This window comes from Dipodomys spectabilis, unplaced genomic scaffold (genome assembly GCF_019054845.1).
Source record: "Dipodomys spectabilis isolate Male_0828 unplaced genomic scaffold, ASM1905484v1 ptg000228l, whole genome shotgun sequence".
In the NCBI taxonomy this organism is placed as follows: Eukaryota; Metazoa; Chordata; class Mammalia; order Rodentia; family Heteromyidae; genus Dipodomys; species Dipodomys spectabilis.
In genome coordinates this window covers 9,248,347-9,256,541 of record NW_024870905.1, presented here as the reverse complement: position 1 = coordinate 9,256,541, position 8,195 = coordinate 9,248,347, and positions in this window count along the sequence as shown.

The window sequence follows — 8,195 nt, the reverse complement described above, 5'->3', positions numbered from 1 at the left end:
AACTGTTTGCCATAATGCTTGTATCAGTTTACAATCTGTCTCTCTACATCCTTGTGTTATCTTTCTATCTTTTTGATTTTTTTTTAAGTTTTCCAGCATGGCTAAAGGCACTGGACATTTTTTCATATATTTGTGGCTATTTGCATTTATTATTTTTGGAAATTTCTATTCAGTTCAATTACCCCTGCCTCTTTTTTTGCCAGTCCTGGGTCTTGAACTTGGCCTTGGCACTGTCTCTGAGCTTCTTTTGCTTGAGGCACTCTACCACTTGAGCCACAGCTCCACTTCTGGCTTTTCTATGTATATGGAACTGAGGAATCAAATCCAGAGCTTTGTGCATGCTAGGTGAGCACTCTACCACTAACCCACATTCCCAGACTGGTACAATTACTTATAGATAATAAAAACCCAATTAGGAAAGATTCCACCTTCCTTCAAGAGCCATTGAGTTCCACGCTGCATCATAATGGTTAGTAATGACTTATTAAAAATAACACCCTGGGAACTGTTCCACTTCCAGCCATTGACAATGGTGGCTGTTCCATAAACATATTTGGAAAATACTGTCACTGAAACCTTTTAAAAATGAAATAAAGTATGAAATAAAAACATTGCTATGGGCAAACAGAGAGTCCTTTACAGAGCAATGGCAGACAGGAACTTGAACTACTCAGCAGCAGTTGTGGTAAGGTCTCAGACCTTCAGACCTCATGCTCTCGTCCTAAGGTTAAAACTTGGCATCTTTTAAAAATTCTATCTGTGCCAGGTGCTCGTGGCTCATGCCTATAATCTTAGTTCCTTGGGGGACTGAGATCTGAGGTTCTAGGTTCAAAGCCACCCTGAGTAGAAAGCCCATGAGACACTTATCTTCAGTTAACCACTGGAAACTAAGTGGCATTGTGGCTCAAAGTGGTTGAGCATTAGAGCTCAGGGATAGTGCCCATACCCTGAGTTCAAGCCCCACACATGACCAAAAAACGTGTGAACATCAATTTGTTTGGTTTTGAAACAATGAAAATAATTTTAAATTGATGTTATTTAAATTCCAAAGCAAATGACTAACACTTCAGGAGACAAGGGGCAGGATCTCCACCCACCCTGACTCAAAAGGTCTTGGAATTGAGTCTTGACAAAATGTGTAACAACAGCCAGTATAGGACAGGGTGGACTGACAAATCCTCCTGCCACCACCTAGTCAAGTATGAAGCCAGGAGGCTGTTCAAGCAGATGGTGAGTGCTGTACACTACCTTCACAAGAATGGAATCGCACACAGGAACATCCTGTGGATGGCAAATGCAATGCCAAAGTCAGTGATTTTGGGCTGAGCATCAGGGTGTTGCTGGGGCAATTGCTAAAGGGGTTTTGTGGAGCCTTGATATTCAGACCTCGTGAAATGTTCCTATACAAAATGTATGATGGTTATAAAGAGGACATTTGGATCCTAGGTATGCTTCTGTATGTGAGTACAACAGGAAAGTTGCCATTTGAGGAGAGGAAGATGGCAGCCATGGGTACACATCCTTGAGGCCAGGTACACCGCTCCCCTTTATCTATCTGCAAAGAGATGTGATCTCCTTTCCAAACTGCTGACTGTGGATGTCAATCAGAAACCCATGGCTGGCTGTAGGTGTGGGGTTTGGCCTGCTTCCTGATGAGCCACTGCCCACCAAGCTGGACCCCATTAATGTCACAGTCCTGTACAACATTACTGACATTGAAAAGGCAATCCAGGACAGAGCATTCAATGAAGCCATGGGTACCTATCTGGTCATCCAAGAAAACTAAGAAGAGAGTGCCAGAAATGTGGAGTGGAAAATGATGCCTTTGGCTATTCCACTGTGCCACAACTCCTCAGGAAATTTCCACCAGCCCTCTCTCCACGAAGGAGAGTCAGCTTAGCTGTACATGTTAACACCTTCAGTTTGTCCTCAGAATTTCAATTGCAAGATGATGACAAACAGTTGCTTTTGAAGAAAGGCCAAAGTGCCAGTCTGCCTGTCCTTCACCTCTGCTCCCCACACAGCCCCAGTACTAGCTTAATCTGGGGCCAGAATTCTTTTAGCTGGCTGAGCAGACTAAAGAGTTGGCACTCAAGTGGAAATGCCCTTCCCTCTGGGCATGGGGAGGCCATAGCCTCCAGTTAGAATAAGTGATGGGGCTGGAAGAGCGTGGCTCACAGGATAGTCACCTTTTTTCACAAACTCTGCTACTGTGTGAAGGCCCCAAAATAATGTCCACAGCTTAAGAACAAAGCTGTTCCAGAGAAAGAGGTACAGAACTCTGCCACAGCACTAAGGTGTGGAAAAGCAGAGAGGTGTGGAATTGAAGAGCTGCAGGAGGGGAGGGAGTCATGCAGGAAGTTCACACTCCTGTGTGCCCAGTATCCCCAGCAAAGGTCTCAGTCCAGCATAGCCAGGCTGAGTGACAATTGCTAGGGGATTCCCCAGCTAGCATTCCTTCCAGTGAGAGGACAGCTGATAGGGAGCTGACTTTTAAATGTTGAAAAGTAAGCTGAAAGGTGGCCTCAAGCTGTCTGTACCTTCTGAGCTTGGTGGATCCACCTCGATCCCTTACTTTCAAGTAATTTCACTTTATTAAATAACTTTTCCCGTTTGTCCCCGAACACTAAGGTGTTCCAAATGCTGCAGCAGGTCATCATCTCACCTTCCAGATATGTTGCATGTTTTCCTACTTACTTACCTAGTTTGTTTACTTAGGTTTAAAGTGAGGCCCTTGGGCTTCTTGGTATAGGAGCAGGGGGATCTGAGGGGAAGGTGTCATCCTGGACTCGCTTCTCCTTTGGCAGTCTCTAGGTGACTGTGTACAACTATTTACACTGGCTGGGTCGAACCTCAAGGGCACATCTTCACTGGGAAAAGAGAGGGACCTGTCTCCATGCACCATGTCAGTAGTTTCTGCACCAACTTTCCTCCATTTTAATGCAGTTTCTTGTGTGTTCTCTCTAAACCTAATTGCCATTCTAACATAATGCCAGCATCCAAAAGTACCTTATTTCAGACTTACTCACAGTAAAAAAAAAAAACCAGTAAATTTTAAAGACCCTATTTCCTAGACAGATTACTTACAATTGCAACTGCCCTGGGAATCCAAATTTCTCAAAGGGAAATCAGAGTGCTGAGGGAGCTGAGTTTCAAATTTGAGAACATTCTGAGCAAACAGAGTCCCTGGTTACACTGGAAATGTGTATGAATTAAGGTAATTTTCTTTCCTTTCAGGTAGAGGTGGACAAACCTGTGAAGACACAAGAGATCTGACAAAGCATGGAGATATAGTGGTGTCTGTGGATGGATCAGGCCTGGGAAGACTGTGTCTGCACATGAGCAGAAATTTGAATGAATCTGTCTTTCTGCCTCGTCTCTGTCTCTCCTCTCTTTCTCTTTCAGTTTGCATGTATACATCAAGGTGCTCTACCACTTGATTCCAACCTTCAAGCCTGCATTTCTATGGTCTGTTCTCGCTGGTTTTAAGTGCACTGTTCTGGGTGTGAAGTTCTGGAATAGTTAGGATTTCAGTCTGGAGCCATGCACACCTGGCAGTTCTTTTGACCTTGCTCATCTGGTGAGACACAGGTTGGTTTTTCTAATGTGGAAAAAGGGATTTGTGTACTTATCTGGGGGACAGCAGTGTGAGGGACAACTTACAAATGGTTGTTGAAGGAAGGGCGTGGTGGGATGGTGTGTAGAATTGACAGGGAGGCAAGGCATGTGTACTGTTCAAGAGTGTCTGCACTGAGTGTTGGGATATCTTGGTAGAGATTCTAGGAGTCCCCTCAGAGGCCCCCAGGTGTCACCCCTACTCCAGGGCACCATGCTTCAGCACGGTGCTATCTTTTTCCTGGCTTTTCTGTGTTGAAGTCTCTAAGCCTCATGATAAATAGCAAAATACATTTTGTTCCCCCAGGGGGAACAAGACTACTTGGAGACCTGAGTCTAAAGTATTAGACCCTTCTGAACATCCAGAGCCCATTTTTAGCTTCACAAACTATATGAATTAAAACATTTCCCTTCCTTTCAGCTCCAGGTGGAGAATCCTTAGAAAGAGCAGCAAGATACATGAGAGAGTATGGAGATATATTGGTGCCTGTGGATGGACCCTGCTTGATATGACTGCATCAGGACATGAGCAGAAATTTGGTATGTTTAGATATAATCCATCACTGGATTATTTGTGTTTGCTTCACCAGGGGCATTAGATTTCCAAATAGCAAGTGCTTTGGTCTGATGCTGCTTCGGCTGACAAGTATGTAATGGGGAGGAGTTGGGCACACCTGATCTTTGCTATGTGTGCACGGGGGTCAGGAGGCTGAGCCTGTAAAGCAGACTGATGAGATTTGCAACAGCAGGTGGGCTATGACTCCTGTTGCATCAATGATCCAGGTCAGGGTTATTTGGGGACAGAGCACAGCTAACAGAATGAGATTGTATTCCATTGAAAAGAAGCAATGCGGACCAAAAGAGGGCTAAGGATGGGCACCTTCCTGATAGGCAAGGTTGACACTGATGCTGAAGGAGAGCTGAGAGGGGGAAGCTAAGGACTCCTGAATGGACCAGTGTCCACTGAAGAGAGTGGGTGGGAAGGGAAATCGTGTTAATTTCCATATTTTCTCAGTCCTTTTCTTTCTTTTTGTTTGTTGTGGGTATATATTTGTGAGTGTGTGCTGGTTCTGGCACTTGAACTGAGTGATTTTCTCTGTGTCTCCTTTTCTCTCTCTTCTTTCTCCCCATTTCCTTTCCCCCCTTTTCCAGCTAACTTCCCTCCAGACCATTCATCTGATGTTCCTCTTTTCCTCTTCTCGTTCCTCTTCTCTTTCTCTTCTCTTCCCTTCTACCTTCCTCTGTCCTCATGAATCTATCTTTTTCTCTCCTGCCTCTCTAGATCTTTCTCTTTGAGTTTGCATGCTCATAACCGGTGCTGTACCACTTGAGTCACACCAGGATTTTTCTTGTTAATGGAAGATGAAGTCTGCCCAGGTTGGCTTTAACTGTGATCTGGGTGTTAGCTTCTGGAAGAGTTAGGATTACAGGCATGATCCACCACCATCAGCAACGCTTTTTATCTTGTTAAACTGGTGTAGCACAGGATGGCTTCTCTGATGTGACAAAAGTGATTTGTGTAGTTATCTGAGGGGTGTGAGGGACACCTTGAAAATGGTTGGGGAAGGAAAGGTGTGGTGGGCTGCTGTGCTGAATGCACAGGGTGAGAAGGACATGCACAATTCAAGGGTGTGAACACTGAGTGATGTCATATCTGGGTAGAGATTCAGTGAGTTCCCAGGGAGTCCCCTAGCTAACACGCCCTTCCCCAGACTTTGGGCATGGTGCTTCCTCTCCCCTTCAGTTCCCATGAGAACACTCTAAGCCTCATGGAAGAATAGCAGAGTCCTGTTTTTGTTCTTGGGGATATCAGAGTGCTGGGGAGGAGCATTCTGAACATCCAGAGCTCATTTTTGAATCACAAAAATGTATGAATTAAAATACTTTTCCTTCCTCTCAGCTAGAGGTGGAGAAATCTGTGAAGGAGCAAGAAGCCTAAGAAAGCATGAAGATATAGGATGGACCCTGCCTGGGATGACTGCATCTGGACATGAGCAGAAGTTGGGTAAGATTGAATGTGATCCTCCACCTCTAGGTTATTAGTGTTGATTCAGCCAGGGACATTAGATCTGCACCACAGAGGCAGTTGCTGAGGGCTGATGCTGCCTTTGGTAACAAGTGTGTAATGGAGGAGTTAGGCCTTTGCTATGTGTACACTGGGATCAGGAGGCTGGGCCTGCAGAGAAGACTTGAGATTTGCTGCAAGAGATGGGCTTAGGGCTCCTGGCAGATGAGGAGTCCAGGTCAGGGCTATTTGCGGTGCAGAGCGCAGCAAACAGAATGAGATGGGATTCTGGTGAGAGAAGCACTGAGGGCCACAAGAGGACAAAGATGGGTACCTGGTAAGTGACAGGATGCACATAAATCTAAAAGAGAAATGACAGGAGCCAGGCTATGAAGGGAGCTGAGGACTCCTGAATTCCACATGGACCAGTGTTCAGTGAAGAAGGTGGGTGGAAGGAAGTACAGTTGATTTCCATGATTCCTCCATGCTTTTTCCCCCTTTTTCTTTTTGTGTGTATCCTTGTGCTGGTACTAGGGGGCTTGATCTCAGTGCTTTTTTCTTATTCTGTTTCCTTTTCTTTCTCCTTCCTCTCTTCCCTTTTCCCACATTCCTTCCTCTACCATCTCTCTTCCCTTGTTTTCTTTCTCCTCATAACTTCTCCTATTCTACTTCCCCTATCCCACCTTCTTGTTCCCTTCATGCACACTTCCACTCTCTCTCCTTCTCTTCCTGCTCTTGAATCTGACTCTGACTCTCTCTGGTTTCCCCTCCCTCTCTCACATTTTCTCTTTTTGAGCTTGCATGGTCATGGCTGGTTCACTATCACTTGAGTCACACCTCCAGACTTGGAAACCTCCAAATAGTCAGTCTGCAAACCTCCAAAGGGGAAAGCTTTTCCTTTTTATTCCTTCCTCCTCCTGTATATGCCTCTCCAGTGTCTTGTCCACAGGCCTCAGGCCTCTTCACAGGCTGGCCCTGCTCTGCTCTGCTCTACTCTGCTTTGATAGGAGCCTCTTGCTGTCTGTCTCTCCCCAGCCCCTGCTCCTCAGAACAGACAGGCTATATATAGGCTGGGCCCCTCCCCCACTCCAACAGCTCTAACAGTTTCAACCTCCACTCATGCCCTGCCCCCACGAAGCTCACTGTCCCATCCCTTCTTGACCCCACCCCCCTACCTCCTGCTACAGCTAGGCCCAAGGGAACAATGAGCTCAGCTTATGGGAGGAGGCAGATGCCTTTGGCCCTGCTTTTTATTACACTACCACTACATGATAGCTCCAGGCCTGCATTTTTCTAGTTAAGTGAAGATGGAGTGTTCCCAGACAGGCTGCTGGGATAGTTAGGATGACAGGAAGAGTCTCCAGCATCAGGCAGTGAATTTGACTTTGTTAGTCTGCTGTGGCATAGTTTTGTTTCTGTGTTGTTATGTAAGGGATTTGTGTACTTATATATGAGGCAAAGCTGTGTGAGGGACACCTCATGTTGTGGGAGAAAGGGGGTGTGGGAGAAAGGGGTTGTGGGAGAAAGGGGGTGGTGGGCTGGTATACAAATTGATAGGGAGGGAGGGAGGGACATGTGCACTGTACAAGAGGGTCAGCACTGAGTGTTAGCTTATCTTGGTAGAGAGCCAGTGAGTCCCCAGAGATGCCACCAGCTGACACCCCTTCCCCAGAGCACCAGGCCTTGGGCATGGTGCTTTCCCTTGGCAGTTCCCAGGGGAAGACTGTTGGCATCATGGAAGAGTAGACCCTAATTTTTCTGCTGGGAGAACCAGCATGCTGATGAGGGAGCTGATGTTCAATAGTCAATCATTCTGAACACCAAGAGTCCATTTTTGGAATCACAAAGTGTATACATTAAAATATACTCCCTTTGGTTCAGCTAAACCTGGTGAAATATATGAAGGAACAGGAGACCTGAGAAGCCATGGAGATATAGTGGTACTTGTGGATGGACGGGGCCTGGATGGACTCTGCCTGTAGACACATCCTGCCTGGGCTGACTGCATTCCCACATGAACAGAAATTCAGGAAGATTAGATATGAGCCTTCACCACTGCCGTATTTGTGTTGGTTCAGCCAGGACATTAGCTTTGCACAGAGAGGTTATGCGGAGGGCTGATTCTGCCTTTACGTGACAAGCATGTGATGGGGAGGAGTTGGGCAGACTTGGCCTTTGCTATGTGTGCACTGGGAATAGGAGGCTGAGCCTGCAGAGCAGACTGATGAGATTTTCAGCAGGAGGAAGGCTGGGGCTTCATTGGTCCAGCTCAGGGATATTTGAGTAGCAGTGATTCCCTCAAAGAATGGATGGGATTCTAGTGAGAGAAGCAATGAGAGTCACAAGATGGCAAAGATGGGTAGATGGTGAATGACAGGGTACACAGTAATACTAAAGGAGAAATGACGGGAGAAATGAAGGGAGATGAAGAATCTTGAATTCCATATGGACCAGTGTTCAGTGAAGAGCATGGGTGGGAGGGAAGTACTGTTGATATCACTATTTATCAGATTTTTCCCTTTTTCTTTAGTTGTGTGTATGTAAGTGCGTGCTAGAGCTGGAGCTTGATGTCTGT